The sequence below is a fragment of the Rhinopithecus bieti genome, unplaced genomic scaffold (genome assembly GCF_001698545.2).
Source record: "Rhinopithecus bieti isolate Rb0 unplaced genomic scaffold, ASM169854v2 scaffold_23236, whole genome shotgun sequence".
Taxonomy (NCBI): Eukaryota; Metazoa; Chordata; class Mammalia; order Primates; family Cercopithecidae; genus Rhinopithecus; species Rhinopithecus bieti.
Window position 1 is genome coordinate 4,865,969 of NW_016811820.1, and position 20,807 is coordinate 4,886,775.

The following is a 20,807-nucleotide window of genomic DNA, read 5'->3' on the forward strand; positions in this document are numbered from 1 at the left end:
TCATTGTTCAGTTCCCACCTATGAGTGAGAACATGCGGTGTTTGGTTTTCTGTTCTTGTGATAGTTTGCTAAGAATGATGGTTTCCAGCTGCATCCATGTCCCTACAAAGGACGCAAACTCATCCTTTTTTATGGCTGCATAGTATTCCATGGTGTATATGTGCCACATTTCCAACTTTTATCTTAAGTTCAGGGGTACATGTGCAGGTTTGTTACATAGGTAAATGTGTACGTACCATGGTCATTTTCCGCATAGATCATCCCATCACCCAGGTATTAAGCCTAGAATCCACCAGCTATTCTTTCTGATGCTCTCCCTCCTCGCCCCCTCCACCCTCTAACAGGCTCCAGTGTGTGTTTGTGTGTGTGCGTGTGTGTGTGTCCCCATGTGTCCGTATGTTCTCATCACTTAGCTTCCACTTATAAGTGAGAACATGTGGTATTTGATTTTCAGTTCCTGTGTTTGCTAAGGATAATGGCCTCCAGCTCCATCCATGTCCCTGAAAAGGCCATGATCTCATTCCTTTTTATGGCTGCATAATATTCCATGGTGTATATGTACCACATTTTCTTTAGCGAATTTATCATTGATGGGCATGTGGGATGATTCCATGTCTTTGCTATTGTCAATGGGAGATAGCAACTTTTATTGAAGCAGCAGTGTACAGCAGCAGCAGAGATACTCCTTGTACAGCAGGGCTATTCCCTAGGCAGTATGTGCAGGGTAGCACCCCAGTGCTGCAGTCATATTTATACCCATTTTTAGTCATATCCAAATTAAGGACAGTTTAAGCAGAAATTTCTAGAAATAGGGTGGTAACTTCTGGGTGGTTGGGTCATTGCCATGGAAAGGGGTAATAACTTCCAGTTATTGCCACGGCAATGGTAAACTGACACAGCGCATGTGTGGGTGTGTCTTATGGAGAGCTGCTTGCCCCTCAGCCCTGTTTTAGCTGGTCCTCAATTTGGTCCAGCTAATTGGACCAAATCGAGCCCCACCTCTAGAGTTGAGTCCCACCTCCTACCTCAATAATAACAGAAAAGGTTGGTGATCATTTACTTCCATAGCATCCACTGGAAGAGACTATAAGTCAATTCCTGCCACCGAGATCCCCTGGACTGCCTAATTCCTGTCTATTCCGTCCCTGGTTCTTTAGGGATGCTCTTAATCCTGTGAGTTTCCATCAATATTTCTAATGCAATCTTTGTTGACGTTGTTAGCCAGACTTAGTTTCTGTTGCTTGCAACCCAAGGATGCTAGCTGACAATTCTCCTGTTTGTTGAATCCATCCCATCTTCTCCATCCTCCTCACCATGGCCTCATCAGCCTTGCCTGGCTTTCAGAGCCAGCTTCCTCCCTGGTATCCATGTTTCTGGTCTTCTTGGTGCCAAATTCATTCACCACAAAGTCTCCAGCCAAAACTGACCATGCCACCCTAATGGAGAAATGCTGAGTCCCTGGTCCTCACCAAAGGCCCCCATCTATCATTCTGGTCACTTCTTTTGTACCTCCCTGTTGCAATCTTTAAGCACCAAGAACTCCAAACTACCAGCTGCTTCCTCATATTCTCCACATGTGTTCTAATCTCTCATCCCTTCCCACCCTTTCCTCTGCACCAGAATACCCATGAAAAGCTAACCATGTCCTTAATCATCCTGTAAACTCAGCTCAGACATCACCTCCACCCTTGCCTAGCTACCATCCACCTCTACTCACAAATGTGCAACCCTAACATATGGTCTGCCCTCCCCACTAATCTGTGAATTTTTTGATGACAGGCACTGTGTCGTCTTCATCTATCCGTACCACATAGGCACTGAATAAATGCTTGTTGAATGTTAAATGATTAAAAACATAATTCACATTGAAAAACCCCAGGTTGGATGCAACAATGGTGTTTTCCTTTTCCTCCTTCCGAACCACATTTGGAATTATCCTCAAATTGAGCGTTCTGAGAAATCTGCCAATGCTCTGCTATCTTGAAGGATGGTTTCATAGCTTAGGAGTCAGAACTCACACTGTTTTAACAAGCATCAGAGGCTGTTGCTGGTTGCACTGCCTAATGGTTCTCAATCGTGAAAGGACATTTCAGACACTCTGACTACACCAGCTGAAGCCCCAAGTGACGGGCTAAGGTGCCACTCAGCCTATACCAACATGAGTACAGAAAGGGAATATGCAAAAAAAAAAAAAGCTTATCGTCAATCATCAAACCAGTACAGGCACACGTGACAAGGGAAGGGCTTTGCTGTGGGATTCTCCTTCCTCCCCAGACCAACTGCACAAGACACAGCTCCTCCTGTGCCTCAGTTTCCTCACCAGTAATGAAGAATGAGATGCTGACCTAGATTCATTCAACGAACATAGACAGGGCACCCACTCTGTGTCTGACTCTAAACAAATTACTGCAGGTCAAAGATTCCCAAAATACTTTTCCTATCCTAATGAAGCAGTGTGGAAAGTGCCACACACCATAGGTTCGAAACCCGGCCTGTTAGCCTCAAACCGTAACGCTGCTTCTGACCTGCCAGCTTCACAGCCCCAGGAAAAGTGATTTCAATTCCCTTTGCAGCAGTTTCCAAACAGGAAAATGAGGATGACATGAGCTCAAAGGTGTGAAAGGGTCTGGCACACAAGTAGGGTCTCAGAAATCTGAATTAAGAGGGTCTCCGAAGGCTTTAAACGTCCAAAGTTCTATCAATCGGAATTTCTCTCGTAATGAGAACTACTGCCCCCTTCTGACAACCAGCGAGCACTGCACAGGTTGTCAGTATAAGAATGTGGTAAAAGACACCACTGCACACACAACAGGAGGAAGGGCCTGCCACAGATATCCCACCTTGGCTGGTGACCCTCCCAAGCCAGTTGCTATGAAAAAGAAATGTATAAATGAGATCCTTGCCCTGCCCAATATTTATGGAGGGATCAGAAGCTACCCACTGGGGAGATAAATGTAAAATTCAAAAATGATGGGTTGTCATCCACCCCCCACCCTGTACCCCCCTCCCCTTACAGAGGAAAGGGCGTCACGTGTGTCAGTCAAGTCTTGCCCATCCCTTTCTCAACAGAACCAGCTGAATTAAATTATTTTCTTGCCAAAAAGCCCTTATCCTACACCCTAGTCGAAGGCCTGATTACTGGCAATAGTTGCTTTCAGAGTTCAGGGAAAGGTAACATCTTGGTGAACAATTCTAAGAGGATTTAGCTCTCCTCCGATAAATATCATGAGGATTGGATTTCCAAAGAGTTTTGTTTTCATTACTCCACTTGGATACACCCAGTAACCAACTTCACTGTCGTAGAACAGCTTCTCAGTAAACAGCTCCATGCAGCTATTGCCATGAAAAACCCACACGTCTGCAGTGAAGTAAAAAAAAAAAAAAAGCCACTCCACTGGTCTTCCACCAGGGCAGGCTGCTCTGGAAACACAGCTCAGGGCATCCTTGGGGCTTTGGTAGAAGACCCCACTGATTGCCTGAGGAACTAGCAAAGTTATGCAGTTCCTGGAGCCCAGGAATGAATCCTAAACTGGGCGTGGTGACAGAACCACAAGGCTGAGAGGTCTGAGGTGACACCTGGACATCAGGACAGGTAGCAGATAAAAATCAAGACTCCACATTCTTCTTCTTCCAACACCTCCTCCCACCCCACAAAAATGAAATAAAACCACGAACAAGCCAAGGAGGAGAGCTGGAATCAGGCTCCTAGGAAAAACACGTCCTGTTCTAGCCTCAAGACAATTTCACACCAAATGGCTTTAAATTCCTTTCCAAAGCTTTGATGCCCGAATTGAAAAATAATTTCCCTTTTAAGCAAAAGTCAGCAGTTAAAGAAGCAGAACCTGAAAATCCTAGGAGCTCATGAGTTCTCCTATGTGCACAAATGTTGCGTGTGTCTGAACACGCAGCGCAGAAATCTACCCATTCTTTCTGGAAAGGTCATCCCAACTCTGTCGCAGAGGCTACTGTGGGTCACTCTAGAATGTAGTTATTATCACGAAACAGACTTCCCAGCCACACACAGCCGGCGCTAAGCTGCTATTCCCTGAGCCCAAGAAAGTCTCCTTTTTTGCAGAAAACCGGCTCAGGGCCTGGGGATGGCTGGCGCCCCAGTCTTGGCACTCAGGGAACTGCAGGCACCGCTTCACCCGGGAGCTAAGGGCTTCGACCCAAATGGAAGAAAGGCGCCTTCCTCACACAAGCCTCGTCCAAGAAAAAAGAGCAGTGAGAAACGATGGTGGGATGGTAGCTCGGGCGCACGTGGCCCAAGGCTAGGACGCAAACTGATCCGCTCGGTGCAACCTCTGTATCCCCAGTCCGTCGGAATGGGGTGTCCCCTGCTCGCCCTCTCCCCGAGGGCGGCCCAGAACTACCTGCTGCTGCCTAGGCGCCCTCGGACCAAGTCTCGGGAAGTTCACTCCGCGTTGCGCTAGTCCGGAGAGACTGGGAACCCGGGTAAACCCAGACTGTCCGGGGAAGACGGAGCCCGCCCCTGCCTGGGCGCCAGACCCATCCAGCTGCTTGGAGCTCAGGGACTAGGTCCCAGCGGGACTGCAGAGGCCTCTCTGGTTACCCCTTGCACCCCGGCGCCTCCAGACTCGGGGTAGGTGGCGACGAGGAGCGTGCGCCCAGGAAGGCAAGCAGTCAGCCCTGGGGGCCAGACGCGGAGAGAACCCTGCCTCCCGCCTCCCCCGATCGCCATGACTCCGGCTTCCCGAAGAGACCTGGTTGCCGCCGGGCGCTCCCACCTGGGCTGCGGTGCGGCTCCGGGTCCCCTGCCCTCCCTCCCCACCGCCCGGGAGCCTGCGGCCGGGGGCGCGCTGCCTGGTGGCCACTGGCTCCTGGGGGCTACAGGAGCGGTTCCCAGTCTCCAGCCCGCACAGTGCCGGGACAGCAGAGTGCGCCGCGGCCCTTCCCTAGCCCCACGCCCCCAGGCAGGCAGCCAGAGCCAGCTCCACGGTGGGCAAGGTGGCCGGGGCAGCCCCCAGCCCGCCGGGTGGGTGCCCCAGTGCCGGAGCCAACAGGTACGGGAGGCGTTGTCTGCCAATCGCCCGCCCACTCCGAATACGGGGGCTCACGACAGACCGGGGGTTTGGACACCCTGGAGAGGGGCGAGGACCGAGGGAAGAGGAGAAGAGAGGGAGCGCGCGGGTGAGCTGGGGAGCCGGCGGCGGCACTCACCTCTCGCTGGGCCGGGGCCCCGCAGCCCGGCAGCCGAGGCGCCTCCGCACCGCGCGGGGGGCTTCCTCCGAGGCCCGCAGGGAGGGGGCGGGGCGGCGCGATGGAGGCCCGCCGAGCGGGGCAGCGCTCAGCCTCGTCGCTCATCCACCCCCAGCCGGCAGCCGCGTCCCCGCGCCGGCATCCTCGCTGCCGCCGGCTCCCTCGGCGCCCCCGGGCCGCTCCCCACGCGCGCGCCGAGACCGGCACGAGCCCCCTCGTCGACTCGGAGCGCGATCTGGGCGCGTGCCTCCCTGTCCTTGTCCTCTGCTCCCGTCTGGGGACGTGTGCCCCGCACCCCCTGCACCGCGCGCTCTTCTACCCCTCCCGCTCCCGCTGGCCGCGCGGGTTCAGCCCATGTGCGCGGCTGCCTCGCTGCGCCCCGGAGCCCAGTGGCCGAGGCCCCGCCGGAGTTGCGCGCCCTAGAAACTCCATGCAGCTCCGGCCTCCTCCCCAGCTCCTCCCCTGCGGGCCCCCCGGGGCCTTGCGGCCGCCAGCGGCACCGTCCACGCTCTGCCGGCGCCCGCGTTCAGGAGCCGGGCTTCTGGGCTCGCCTTGGCCGCCTGCGCCCCGGCTCCTCCGAGGGTCGGGGAGCCCCCACCCCACCCCACCCTCCGCCTCTCCAATGGCTCCCTCGGTTTCCAGGCAGCGCAACCTGAGGAACGCCTCGGCGCGCGCGCACTCACACTCGCGCGCACACACACACACACGCACGCACATGCACGGCACACACAGGCAGACACGCGGGGGGCGAGCAGGCGCTTGGCAGACGGTGCTCCTTCCTTCCCTTCCCAAAGAGGCTGCCCACGTTAACTCTGGCAAACTGCTGCTCCTCGGAACAGGACAACTCACCCTAGCGCCCGCCGCCTTCACTACTTCATCCCAGGTGCGCACACCCTAGGGCCACGATTACACCTGAGCCCAGGGGGAAGGCGGGGCGCCGAGGTGGAGGGGCCGATGGCCGAAACTGCGGGGGCCAGCATTCCGCGTGACCGCCCCTGGCGACATCCAGGGAGGCACGGCTGCCGCGGGGCATCGCCCACCCACCTGGGATCCCACTCCTCCAGGGCCTGAGAACATGAGGCGTGGCCCCCACTTCTTCCAAGGTCATAGGACGGATCCGATGGGAGGGAGAGGACGCTTGGGCACAGGTGTGAGCTACAAATTCGCAGACTGTCTGCAACCTGCCCATGCGCTGACCTCTGCTGAGTCTCCGGCCAGACAGACCCCTCTCTCCCCTGCCCCGGGTCTCAAGGGCAACGCATTTGCTTGGAGTCACCAGTCACCTTTCCTAGTCCCCACCTGTCTGCCTCCCAGGAGCTGACAGAATACACAGTGCAACCAAGGTTTGTCTTGGCAAGAAAAAGAAGAATCAAAGCAGCAAGGTGGGGCTCAGACTGTCCCGTAGACAGATTAGATGCTTGCCAGTTCCTTTTTGCTGCCCCCAAGATTGTGCCAATAAAGAAGGAACAACAAACCTGGCTGAAGCAGGCTAGTCTTTCCTTACAGCACTCTCCTTTCTCGGGTCCCCAGTTTCTTGCCCCCTCTTGGTGGCAGAAAGACTGCTCACCAGCTCAGATGCCTCCAATTCCCAGAACCAGAGAAAAGATACATGTGAAAATCCTCACACCAATCAGGAACAAAAGCAGGCAGTGCTGCTCCAAGCCTCTCATCCAAACAGCTCAGCAGTCACCTCTCCACTGTTTGGTTCAACTGTCAGGGAAGTTTGGGCATTTTTTTTTTCTTTGCCAGCCAGCAGCACAATCAGGGTCGTGTGTGTGTGTGTGTGTGTGTGTGTGTGTGTGTGTGTGTGTTGCCTGGGCATGGTTTCAGAGTCCCTGAAGCACTTGTGGGTGCCACGCCTTTGGCATTTAGCATTTGCTAACCTGTATTATTACTATCTTGTATGGACCCTACTTCCCTAGTAATCTTTTCAACATATGTTTTTATTTGTTATTCTTATAGGTACATGGTAGGTGTACATATTTATGGGGGTATATGAGAGGTTTTGATACAGTCATGCAATGTGAAATAAGCTCATCATGGAGACCAGGGTACCATTCCCTCAAGCATTTATCCTTTGAGTTACAAACAATCCAATTACACTCTTTAAGTTATCATAAAATATACAAGTTATTGACTATAGTCACCATGTTGTGCTACCGAATAACAGGTCTTATTCATTTTCTTTTTTTTAACCTATTAACCATCTCTACCTACCCAACCCTCTGAACCCCCACCCAGCCCCCCTCACCCTTCCCAACCTCTGGTAATCATTCATAGATTCTCTGTCCATGAGCTCAATTGTTTTGATTTTTAGATCCCATAAATAAGTGAAAACATGTGATGTCTGTCTTTCTGTGCCTGGCTTATTTTACTTAACATAATGATCTCCACTTCCATCCATGTAGTTACAAATGACTGGATCTCATTCTTTTTTATGGCTGAATAGTGCTCCATTGTGTATATGTCCCACATTTTCTTTATTCATCTGTTGATGGACACCTGGGTTGCTTCCAAATCTTAACTATTGTGAACAGTGCTGCAACAAACATCAGAATGCAGATACCTCTTCGATATACTAATTTCTTCTCTTTGGGGTATATACTCAGCAGTGGGATTGCTGTATCATATGCTCCCTAGCAATCTTAGAACTGAGATGTAACAGGCACCATTCTCAGGGACTTGCTGGGTACCCCTCCCCTACCCCAGCATGAAAACACAGAAAAATCTTGAGTTCCTTCAAAGAAACTCCAGGCACCTAGCTAGCCCTGAGAAGTAAACCAGCAACTTGATAAGCAAGAAGGTAATTTTAGCTTAAAACAATAGCCAAGGAAGTTACAGTCAGGAAATGTTTTTGTTCCCTGCATCAGTCTGTTCTCATGCTGCTAATAAAGACATACCTAAGACTGGTTAATTTACAAAGGAAAAAGGTTTAATGGACTCATAGTTCCACATGGCTGGGGAGACCTCACAATCATGGCAGAAGGTAAAGGATGAAGCAAAGGCACATCTCACATGGCAGCAAGCAAGAGAGCTTGTGCAGGGGAACTCTCATTGATAAAACCATCAGATCTCATGAGACTTATTCACTATCACGAGAACAGTATGGGGGACACCTGCGCCCGTGATTCAATTACCTGCCACAAGATCCCTCCCATGACACATGGGAATTATGGGAGCTACAAGATGAGATTTTTTACAAGTTAAGGAGAAGTGACTGCTAAGCTGTTTGGATGAGAGGCTTAGAGAATCACTGCCTGCTTTTGTTGCTCACTGGTGTGAGGATTTTCACATGTATCTTTTCTCTGGTTCTGGGAATTGGAGGCATCTGAGCTGGTGAGCAGTCTTTCTGCCACCAAGAGGGGACAAGAAGCTGGGGACCCAGGAAAGGAGGGTGCTATAAGGAAGGACTAGCCTGCTTCATTCAGGTTTGTTGTTCCTACTTTGTTGGCACAACCTTGGGGGCGGCAAAAAGGAACAGTCAAACCATATCATTCCCTATAGAATCTAAACATAACATCTTAGTGTATGTCCTTGAGTTGTTTTTCAGAAACCTGGACCCCATTAAACTGATCGACTAGCACATAGACCTTGAATAAGAGGGAACTGAGGACTAAACTCTAACTGTGGTTCTTGTTCTAAATTTCTTCCTGAAGGGTCTGGAGGAAGCCACACCTACAGGCCAGAATGAACATTCTTTTCTGCACACCCCATATTTTTAGATAAAGCTTTACCTCCTTAACTAATCATAAATCAGAAAACCTTTGAACTCACCTATGACATCTGTAGAGATGGGATCTCCCTACGTTGCCCAGGCTGGTCTCAAACTCCTGACCTCAAGTAATCCTCCCACCCCCACCTTCCAAAGTATTGGGATTACTAGTCCCAGTGTGAGCCCATGTGGGCCTCTGCTCCCAGACGTCTGCTTTTTTAAGTCAAACCAAATGTCAAGCTTTCATGGATTGATTTATGGCTTTGTCTGTAGCCTCTGCCTCCCACCTTTAAAAATCCTTCCCTGTAAGCCAACGGGGTGGCTGGGACTTAAGCATGAGCTGCCTGATTCCTCTTGGTTGGTGCCCTGCAAATAAATGCCTCCCTTTCTCCTGCTGCAAAACCTTGATGTGGATAGCTGGTCTTACCGTGCCGGGTGAGCAGCCCCTGTTATGACATGCTTGAGCCACTGGCTGAGTTTCATGTACCTAGTTCAGAGATGTGCATAGAAGGTGATATGGTTTGGCTCTATGTCCCCTCCCAAATCACATCTTCAATTGTATTCCTGTAATACCCACGTGTCATTGGAGGGACCTGGTGGGAGATAATTGAATCATGGAGGCAGTTTCTCTCATACTGTTATCGTGGTAGTGAATAAGTCTCACGAGATCTGATGGTTTTATAAGGGGAAACCCCTTTCACTAGGCTCTCTCACTCTGTCTCTTGTCTGCTGCCATGTGAGATGTGCCTGTGCCTTTGGCTTTCCACCATGATTATGAGGCCTCCCCAGCCATGTGGAACTGTAAGTCCATTAAATTTCTTTCTTTTGTAAATTGCCCAGTCTCAGGTATGTCTTTATCAGCAATGTGAAAACGAATTAATACAGAAGGTATTATATTTACAAAGGTTTCCACAATGTGTCACAGGCAGATGAATAGAGTTGACAGGATCTCCATAAGATCTCTCCCTTTGATCCCTTAGTTTGGATGAATGCTGCATCATCTAACAATCTGTTGCCTCTGTAAGCAATTATTTTGTCACTTTCTAGATGGCAACCAGGTCACCAAAATGCCTTGGTAGGGCCAAGCATGGTGGCTGAAGCCTGTAATCCCAGCACTTTGGGAGGCCGAGGTGGGTGGATCACTTGAGGTCAGGAGTTCGAGACCAGCCTGGCCAACATGGTGAAACCCCATCTCTACTAAAAATACAAAAATTAGCCAGGCATGGTGGTGGGTGCCTGTAATCCCAGCTACTTCAGAGGCTGAGGCATGAGAATCGCTTGAACCTGGGAGGCAGAGGTTGCAGAGAGCCGAGATCCCACCATTGCACTCCAGTCTGGGCAACAGAGCAAGACTCAGTCTCAAAAAGAAACAAAAAACAAAAAACAAAAAACAGACAAACAAACGCCTTGGTAAGTGTAGATACACACATGAAGTTCCTGGTAAAATGTGGGGGCCTCCCACACAACCAGAGTCGGAAACATCTGGTCAAAGCTCTCATTCTGCCCTCCCTTCCTGCCTGTGTAAATTTGGGCAAGTTGTTTATTCTCCCTAAATCTCATCGCCCTCATCTATAAAATGGGGATAATTAGACTATCTATTCCACAAGGTTGTTGAGAAACTTAAATGTGATTATGTGAAATAGCAGTTCACTCAGTTAACCTGGCTCCAGGCATAGAGTAAGCTTTCAATAAATGTTGGCAGCTGTTACAAGTGAATAGTCAACACAAACACATAACAAAGACCTTATTTTGGGGGGAAAAAAATCAAGGATCTCTTGCCTTAGGACCCTAAGCTCAGCGAGCCTCAGAACTAGAGAAGGCTAGGCAGTAGCTCACACTCATAAAACAGATACTTTGGAAGGTGCAGGTGGGAGGATTACTTGAGGTTGGGAGTTTGAGACCAGCCTGGGCAACACAGGGAGACGCCATCTCTACAAAAAACTGATTTGCAAAAGGAGCCAGGTGTGATGGCATGTGCCTGTAGTCCTAGCTCCTCAGGAGGCTGAGGCAGAGGATCCCTTGAGCCCAGGAGTTCAAGATTACAGTGAACTGTGGTCACACCACTGCACTCCAGCTTGGGTGAAACAGCAAGACTTTGTCTCAAAAAACAAATAAATAAATCAGAAACACAAAGAACTAGAGAAGCTGGATGGCAGACTTCTGCAGTTTCTTGGTCCTCTCCAGCTATGACCATTTTGAGACTTCCATGTTAAGGTGGTTGCAGGTTTGCAGGCCCTGGCACTTTTGCTCCAACTTTTATTCAATATATGTGGTCAAAATGTGTCAACTCCTTCCTATGAAAATACCAAAGAAAATCTTTTACCAATTACCGGGATGGAGGCTAAACTCAACATGAAACAAAATGAACAGGAAGGACTTCTCCTTATCGTGCATTTGTAGCTGGATTTAGCATAAGTTCTCTCTCTAACCTAGAATAGTACAGCCCTCCAGGAAACAGCGAGGAGTCAATTTCAACTTCCTTCTACCACCTGCCTCTAGCTTTGGGATTCAGAGTTACACAAATCAGACACCGAGACAAGTGCTACCTTACCAGTGATAATCCTCTCGTAAATATCCCCTTCCCTTATCTTCTTTCATTTTACCATCAATAAATACATCTACTTCAAGTGCCCAAAACACCCAAGGGTAGAGGGTGATGAAAAGATTCATTGCACTCTGAATAGTAGAAGTAGAAAAAAAAAATCATTTGAGAAATATATGTTGGAGGGTAAAATTGTTCAGGTCTTCCATCAAAGTATGGAATCCAGGACTCACTAAATTCTTTACAACACACATTCTCTCCTGTGTGGCTAGGGGTTTGCCACAAACCTTGCAGTAGTTTGCTTTGCAGTAATCGGTAACCAGGACAACACTTGGTATCTGGAAGGAGTGTGCTGCTGTAACAAAAACTTAAAATACTGGCTTTGGGATTGAGCAAAGGGAAAAAGCCGTAACTTCCTCCGAAGAGTATTAATGACAGTTGCAAGGACCTTTGGAAAACTCTTGGAGGAAACATGAAGGGCACAGAAAGTGCTTATTGGAAGCTGGAGAAAAGAACGCCTGAGTCACGTACCAGGAGAACAGTTAGCAAAACTGCTACCTGTCAATGGTCGGCTGGGCGTGGCGGCTCACGCCTGTAATCCTAGCACTGTGGGAGGCTGACACGGGTGGATCACTTGAGGTCAGGAGTTTCAGACTAGCCTGGCCAACATGGTGAAACTCCGTTTCTACTATAAATACAAAAAATTAGCCAGGCGTGGTGGTGCATGCCTGTAATCCCAGCTACTCGGAAGGCTGAGTCAGGAGAATTGCCTGAACCCGGGAGGCAGAGGTTGCAGTTAGCTGCGATCAGCCACTGCACTCCAGCATGGGTGACAGAGCAAGATACTGTCTCAAAAAAAAAAAAAAAAAAAAAAAAAAAAAAAAAAAAAAAAAAATCAATATAACCAATGGCAAGAATACCTAAGGACCTCATGGATCTGATTTCCAAGTGGAAAATAGAAAATGCCAGCTGGATTTTTCCAGATGCCTATGAGAAAAGGTAAGCAGAGACAGGTTAATTGAAGAAGAAGCTATTCCAGTTTTTTAGTAGAACTGAGATGGAATAGCAAGGAACCAGAGTTTGCTGAGTTAGAAAGGATTACTGTTTCTCTGCTGGGTTAGAAAGGACTACTGTTTCTCACTGTGACGTCTCCAGGCAAAACCTTTCAAATCTGGGGCAGCAAAACCTGGTTTCTGGGAAAGATGGACTCAAGAATGGGGCTGTAAGATCCTTTGTTAAGGCCTCAGACATATTTAAGGGGATGCCCAAAAGGGCTTCTACATGTCTTAAAGACACTGTGCCTCACTCAGCAGCTTTGCAGGAGCCTAAAGATAAAGAAAGGTCTATTTTTTTTTTATTTTATTTATTTATTTATTTCTTTATTTAGAGACAGAGTTTCACTCTGTTGTCCAGGCTTGAGTGCAGTGGCATGATTTCAGAGAGGAAAAGAGAGACAGGGAGAAAAAGAGAGGTTCCGGGCCTGTCTACAGCGATTCAAGCCCCTGCTGCGAGCGTCTTCCCAGAGGAGGCTACAGATTCTGTTGGGCAGAGACAAGCCACCCCCGCCATGCGCGCTCTGAATTCCCAATCCACAGAACCACAAGAGGCAGTCATACATTTTTGTGTTAAGTAACTTTGTTTTGGGATGAATTTTTGTTATGCAGCAATAAATAACCAGAAAAATTTAATTTACTAAATTAGAAAGATGTCAAAAAATATGTTGTAAAGTGAAAAAACTTAATGGCAAAATAACATGTATGGTGCCACTTTTGAAAAAGAAAACTTTGTATATGGGATCCATATACACATATGTGCACCAAATATAATTCCAATGCTTTCTGTTAACTAACTCTGGAGAACCAGTATTGAGGGGATAAACATATATATATTTATTTATAGATGAATATATGTTCACGTATTTTATTTATATAAATATATAAATTTAAATATATATTTATATTTTAATTTTTAGATATGTAAATATCATACGTTTATTTATGGTATATAAATGTTCATACATTTTTATTCTATAGTGATCTTTATTATAGTAAATGGCTTTTTATAAATGGCAATTATAAATGCTTTTTGCTCTGTTTTTGAAGTAAATATTTGCAAACGACGTATATTAGCCAGCCAACAAAATGGTAAGTTGAGGTTAAATATTACATAATAAGAGAAGAGTAGTCTTATAGAGTATTAGTATACAGTATAGCAGGTATATTTATGAAAGTAATTAGTATAACATATGAGAGATACAATAGCATATATTTTATAAAACTATATTAAATCTATATGTGAACGACTATATTTTACCTATATTCGATAGTTACATTATCTTTATGTGCTAGTTTATATTTATATATAATAATATCTTATATGATACATTATATATAATATATAATGGCACATGTTACATAATATATATTACATGTACTGTTATATTCATGCATAATATATGTTATATATAATTATATCATACATATATTATATAGTTATATATCATACATAGTATAATTATACTTATATATTATACAATATTACATAATATATGTATTAGATACTATTGTTTAATGCCAAAATAAAGAACATCTTAGAGATCTTCAGAGCATCACAGGCATAGAAGGAAAAGGAAACCTTGGAAAGTGGAGGCATCATTGTGCTCCATTGTCCCCTTAAAGGCATTCATTCACCTGTATTTGAAACTGCACATGGTGAACAGTTAAAAAAGAAAAAAAAAAGGCAAGAGAAGGAAAGAAAGAGAGAAAGAAAGAAGAAAGAGGAAGGAGGGAAAGAAAAGAAAGGAAGGGAAAGGCAAGGAAAGGAAAGGAAAGGAAAGGAAAAAGAGAAGAAGGAAGGAAGGAGACGAGAAGAGGAAAGGAAGGAAGGAAGAAGGAGAGAAAGAAAGAAGAGAAAGAAAGGAAAGAAAAGCAAAGGAAAAAAAGGAAGGAGGGAAAGAAAGAGAAAGACAAAAAAAAGAAAGACAGAAGAAAGAGGGAAGGGAAGGCAAGGGAGAGGGAGGGAGAGAATGAGGGAGGGAGGGGAGGGGAGGGGAGGGAAAACCAAGCAGCAGGAAGGAGAATTCTTGGGAAATCGGGAGTCTATAACCTCCCTAGGAGGAGGGACACTCATAAACACCCCAGGGTTTCAGGTGAAGCTTTTGAAATACTACATGCATTAAGATTAAGGGCAAACCAAAAGCCTTTGGAGAATCAAGTTCAGCCTTAAATTATCTCAATAATTGATTAGCCAAAAATGATCTTTCTGTACCCTAAATGCCTGCCAGATGAAAAAGTTAAATCTCTCTGAGGAGAGAGAACAAATGTATAGTCACTATAATTTCTTAAATATAACATGTGGCATTTAATCAAAATCAACAGGCATGTCCAGAAAAGAACCAAATTAAGAAAAAATAAAGAGAAACAACAGACAATAGGAAAACCAAACATAGGAAATTCCGACGCTGGATTTATATAAAAGACATTAAAACAATTGTATAGATGTTTAAGAAAATGAATGACAAGATAAAGAAATTCACCACTAAATAGCTAAAGTCTATTTATTTATTCTTAATTTCTTTCTAATTCAATAATTGAACTTTTACTTTTTATTAATGTGATCCATAATTGTTAAAGGTCAAATTGTAATTTGTTATGCAGAAGTCGAATTTAAAAATAAACATCCAACAGTTCTAAAAGGTCAATTGTGCAAAATGGTGTTCTCTCTTTCCTCCTCCTCCATTCCTTTTTGCCAAAGATAACTACTTTCAACTAGTCCGTTACCTCTTTGGATAGTTATATCCATATTTCTAAATAAGTGGTTTTTTAAAAATATTTATTTTCTTTTCCAATTAAAACACCTAACTGAAGGATGAAGATGTAATACTCTTACTTGTTTCTCCAATCCACACACATACATTCTGTCCTGATTCTCCCATATATAATGTTTAATTTGATCTCTATTCAGTTAAAATTTATTTATTATTTATTTATTTGAGACAAAGTCTCACTCTGTCACCCAAGCTGGAGTCCAGTGGCAAGGTCTCGGCTCACTGCAACCTCTGCCTCCCAGGTTCAAGCAATTCTCCTGCCTCAGCCTCCCAAGTAGGTGGGGTTACAGGTGTCCACCACCACGCCTGGCTAATTTTTTGTATTTTTAGTAGAGATGGGGCTTCACCATGTTGGACAGGCTGGTCTCGAACTCCTGACCTCAAGGGATCCACCCGCCTTGGCCTCCCAAAGTGTGGGATTACAGGTGTGAGTCACAGCACCCTGCCAAAATTTGTTTATTTTTAACACAGAATAAAGCAATAATTCTGGAACCCATCAAAAAATAAATAAAATACACTCAGTAGATGTGGTTAAAGCAAACTGGACACAGTAGAAGAGATTAGTGAACTTCAAATAGGTCAGTAAAAAAATATCCTGCTAATGTGTGAGGAGAAGAAAAAGGTGGGAATGGAGAAAAGAGAATAAGAGAATTAAAGCAAAGTGAATCATCAAATATATAACTCAAGTCTGAAAAGGAAAGGGGAGAAAGAGTGAAGTGGATGAGATGCTGGCTGAGAATTTTCCAAAACCAATAAAGACATGAAGCCACAGATTCAGGAAGTCCTATAAACTCCAAATAGGATACATACAATGAAATCCACATGAAAGCAGTCATCATTACAAGTGCTGGGATTACAGGCGTGAGCCACCACACCTGGCCAAGACACAATATTAAAAGCAGCCAGGCCCCTTCTCCTTCACACACACACACACCTTGCAAAGGAACAATTTGCCTGACAGACGACTTGTTGACAAACATAATAAAAGCCAGTACTAACTTACAATCATTGGTATCATCTTCGGTGCACTAAAAGAAAATAGCTATCCACTAAATTCTGAACACAGTGAACATGCCCTCTAAAAAGAAAAGGAGCAATTTCTGCTTCTATGTTACTAGGTTACTGCAAAAGTAATTGCAGTTTTTACCACTGAAAGTGATGGCAGTAGGGCAAGGTGGCTCATGCCTATAATCCCGGCACTTTGGAAGGCCAAGGAGGGTGGATCACTTGAGAGGTCAGGAGTTCGAGGCCAGCCTGGCCAACATAGTGAGACCCTGTCTCTATTAAAAATGTAAAAATGGCCCGGGAGTGGTGCCAGGTGCCTGTAATCCCAGCTACTTGGGAGGCTGAGGCAAGAAAATTGCTTGAACCCAGGAGGTCAAAGTTGCAGTGAGCTGAGATCACTCCAGCCTGGGCGACAGAGCGAGATTCTGTCTCAAAGAAAAAAAAAGAAAGTAATGGCAAAAACCTCAATTACGTTTGCACCGACATAATAAGTTAGTTTCCTTCCCACTATTAACAATTAGAAACTAAACAAATGTACAAATTAAGTATTTTCTGTAATTGGACAACAGATAGTACAGGGCTGTGATCCATGTAAGAAAAGGAACAAATTATGTGTGTCCTGCAACTGCCCAGCTTTCTACCTGGAGATGGTATCCGTATCACTGTAGAGGAAAAGGAAGCCAAACAGAACACAGGGGTCTCACTAACTTGAGGGATCAGAGTTCATGAAGGCTTAGGTAGCTAGATTTTGGGGGGCAGAGAACTGGAGAGGAGAAGGCTACACAGATAAAAAGGTGGACATTTTTCATAAGGATTTAAGTTCCTAGATGACAACTAAGATGTGCATAAGAAGACAAATTCTATGCCGCTAGGCGGAGAGCAGTTAGTGAAGAACTGTAAGTCGAACAATTTCTAGATGTAAGAAAGAACTGGAAAATGGGCAAGTTCTGATGATCCTGAGTGAGAAAATGCATTGAACACCCAGTGGGTACAATAGAGTCCATAGGTGAATTGCACCTTCCTGGTAGCAGGAAAAAACTAGCTCTAGAATAACAGCTATTGTAAGACTCGACCTAACAAAGCTTAAAAGCAATCATCAAATAGATCAAAGTGATTTCCAAGTTACTAATCAAATGCCTAGCAAAGAAACTTCAAAACTCTTCAAAGGACAAAAACAAAATTCAGAAACTCAACAACACAACACCCACAGTGTCCATGGAAACAGAAGGAAAAATAACAATGGTGATGGAATCTGCAGAAAGGGGCTTTCGAGCAGCTATTAGAAATATTTTCAAGGATTTAAAGGAAATTGTGAACAATAAAGGAAGGCATGCAATCTAAAAAAAGAAGCAAATAAAATTGTAGCACTGAAAAAATGTATATTTAATGTGAAAAGGCTATTTGAGGGCTTAACATAATTTCAGTATTGTGGAAAAATAAGTGAGTTTGAAAAAAATAGAAACTGAAGCAGAGAAAGAATGCTGGCTAAAAAAAATCTTAAAATCCTTGATGGCAGGTGGAACAATATCAGGTTACCTAACATATGTTTGATTTTAATACCTAAAGCGAGAGAGAGAGAGAGAGAGAGACTCTGTGCACACGCGTGCCTCTGTGTGTGTGTGTGTGTGTGTGTGTGTGTGTGTGTGTGTTAGGAAGGTTAAACATAAAAAAGCATTTGAATAAATAGTGGCTAATATTTCGCAATTTGATCAAAGCCTAAAATACAGCTCCACATGACACAATTTACTGCAAGAAAGATAAATACAAAAAGTACACACCAAGGTATCTTATAATCAAATTGCTGTAAACCATGATAAAGAGAAAAATCTTAAAGTATCCAGAAGAAAAAAACATTATATCAGGAGAACAAAGAGAAGACGTAATACTAACTTCTTTTAAGAAACAATACAAGCCAAAAGACAATGGAATAACATTTTTAATGTGCTGAAATTGAGAACAAAACAAAAATACCGAGAATTGTCACTGTGGTTTTGATTTGCATATCTCTAACAATTAGTGATGCTGAGCATATTTTCAAATGCTTATTGGCCATGTATATGTCTTCTTCTGAAAACTACCTGTTCATGTCCTTTGCCCACTTTGTTATCGGGTTGTTTGCTTTTGGCTTGTTAATTTAAGCACCTTATAGATTCTGGATATTAGCCCTTTGATAGGTGCATATTTTACACGTTTTCTCCCATCTGTCGGTCGTCTGTTTACTTTGTTAGTTTCTTTTCCTTTGCAGATGCTCTTTAATTGAATTAGGTCCCATGTGTCAATATTTGTTTTGGTTATCATTGCTTTTGGCATCTTTGTCATGAAATCTTTGTCAAGACCTATGTCCAGAATGGTATCTTCTTGGTTTCCTTCAAGAGTTTTTATAGGCCTATAAACCCTTTAGGTTTTATGTTTAAGCCTTCAATCCATCTAGAATTGATTTTTGCCTATGTTAAAAGGAAGGGGTCCAGTTTCAATCTTCTGCATTGGCTAGCCAGTTATGCCAGTAACATTTACTGAAAAGGGAATCCTTCCACTGTGGAAAGCAGTGTGGAGATTACTCAAAGAACTTAGAACAGAACAAGCACTTTACCCAGCAATCCACTGGGTATATACCCAAAGGAATATGAATTGGTCTACCATAAAGTCCTATGCATACATATGTTCATCACAGCACTATTCACAATAGTAAAGCCATGGGATGAACATAAGTACCCAGCAATGGTAGACTGGATAAAGAAAACGTGGCACATCCACACCATGGAATACTACGCAGTCATAAAAAAGAATGCGATCATGTCTTTTGCAGCAACAGGGATAGAGCTGGAGGCCATTATCCTAAGCAATTTAATGCAGAACAGAAAACTAAATACTGCATGTTTTCACTTATAAGTGGGAAGTAAACATTGAGTACACATGGACACAAGGAAGAGAACAACAGCCACCAGGGCCTATTTGAGAGTGGAGCAGGAGGAGGGTGAGGGCCAGAAAACTACCTATCAGATACTATGCTTATTACCTGAGTAATGAAATAATCTGTACACTAAATCCCCACGAGACTCAATTTACCTATATAACAAACTGGCACATGTACCCCGAAACAAAAGTAAAAGTTTAAAGAAAAAGAAAATACCGAGAATTTCCTAATCAGCAAAAATAGTCTCTAAATTTAAAGATGATGGCTGGACGAGGTGGCTCACACCTGTAATCCCAGTGCTTTGGGAGGCCAAGGTGGGTGGATCATCTGAGGTCAGGAGTTCAAGACCAGCCTGACCAACATGGTGAAACCCTGTCTCTACTAAAATACAAAATTAGCTGGGCGTGGTAGTGGACACCTGTAATCCCAGCTACTTGGGAGGCTGAAGCAGGAGAATCACTTGAACCCGGGAGGTGGAGGTTGCAGTGAGCCGAGATCATGCCGTTGCACCACTGCACTGGGCGACAAACAAATAAATACAAATTAATTTTTTAATTTTAAAAAAATAAAGGTGAAATAAAGAGTTTTTCAGATAAACAAACAGTAAAATAATGTATAGGCCAGGCACAGGGGTTCTTGTCTGTAATCCTAGCCCTTTGGGAGGCCGAGGCAGGAGGATCACTTGAGCCCGGGAGTTCAAGACCAGCCTTGGCAACCTAGCAACACTCTGTCTCTATTCAAGAATTTATAGCCATCAGATTGAAGTAAATGACAGCAGAAATTTAGGAATGATAAGTCCTGGGAATGGAAAATATGTGAATAAAATAAAAGTTTGTCATTATTTTTAACTTTCTTTAAAAGGTAGTTTACTGATTAAGACAAAAATATTACCCAATGCATTTATGGGATTTATAAGACATGTATAAATAAAACATGTATGACAGCTGTAGCACAAAGGGAGTAAGGAAATGGAAATACACTATTAAAAGGTAGTCAATTTATCCCCGAGGTAGTATAATACCATTTGATATCAGACTGCTACATTTGAAGGTGCACACTGTAAATCCCAGAACACAAAGAGATATAGCAAATAAGCCAATAGAGGAGAGTAATACAATATTTGAAACTAATCAATACCAAAAGAAGTCATGAAAAAGGGAAAAGCAACAAAGAACACACGAAACAAAAAAGAAAGAGCGAGATGGTACATTTAACCCTAAACGCGTGGTGAGCTGCATTTAATTTAAAGAGTGCGAACCGTTACCAAATCCGGCCGTATTGAATGTATAGGGTACTACATTAACATCATCTTTTCAAGTGCACTAGGAATGTTCATAAAACACAGGCTGTATCTTGTGCCACAGAATAATTCTCAGTACTTTAGTATCTTAGGCCAGGTATGGTGGCTCATGCCCGTAATCCCAGCACTCTGGGAAGCCGAGGTGGGCAGATCACTTGAGGTCAGGCAGAAGAATCGCTGGAACCCAGGAGGCGGAGGTGGCAGTGAGCCGGGATTGCACCACGGCACTCCAGCCTGAGTGACAGAGCAAGACTCCGTGTCAAAAAAAAAAAAAAAAAAAAAAAAAAA

The 20,807-nt window shown here is 44.7% G+C and overlaps 1 protein-coding gene across 14 annotated transcripts in view; it reads right to left on the reverse strand.

The window, feature by feature from the left end:
* Positions 1-20,807, reverse strand: part of CALN1 (calneuron 1) — a 685,843-nt gene that overhangs the window by 560,344 nt on the left and 104,692 nt on the right. Inside the window, exon 1 of one of the 14 annotated variants that reach the window (XM_017895195.1) lies at positions 6,696-6,780. The exons of 11 other annotated variants lie outside the window; for them this stretch is intronic. The gene's annotated coding sequence lies outside the window, so the exon portion shown is untranslated. Of the gene's footprint in view, positions 1-5,181; positions 5,758-6,695; positions 6,781-20,807 lie in introns of those variants that run through there. 2 more of the 14 variants (XM_017895200.1, XM_017895191.1) reach the window with 2 other exon arrangements.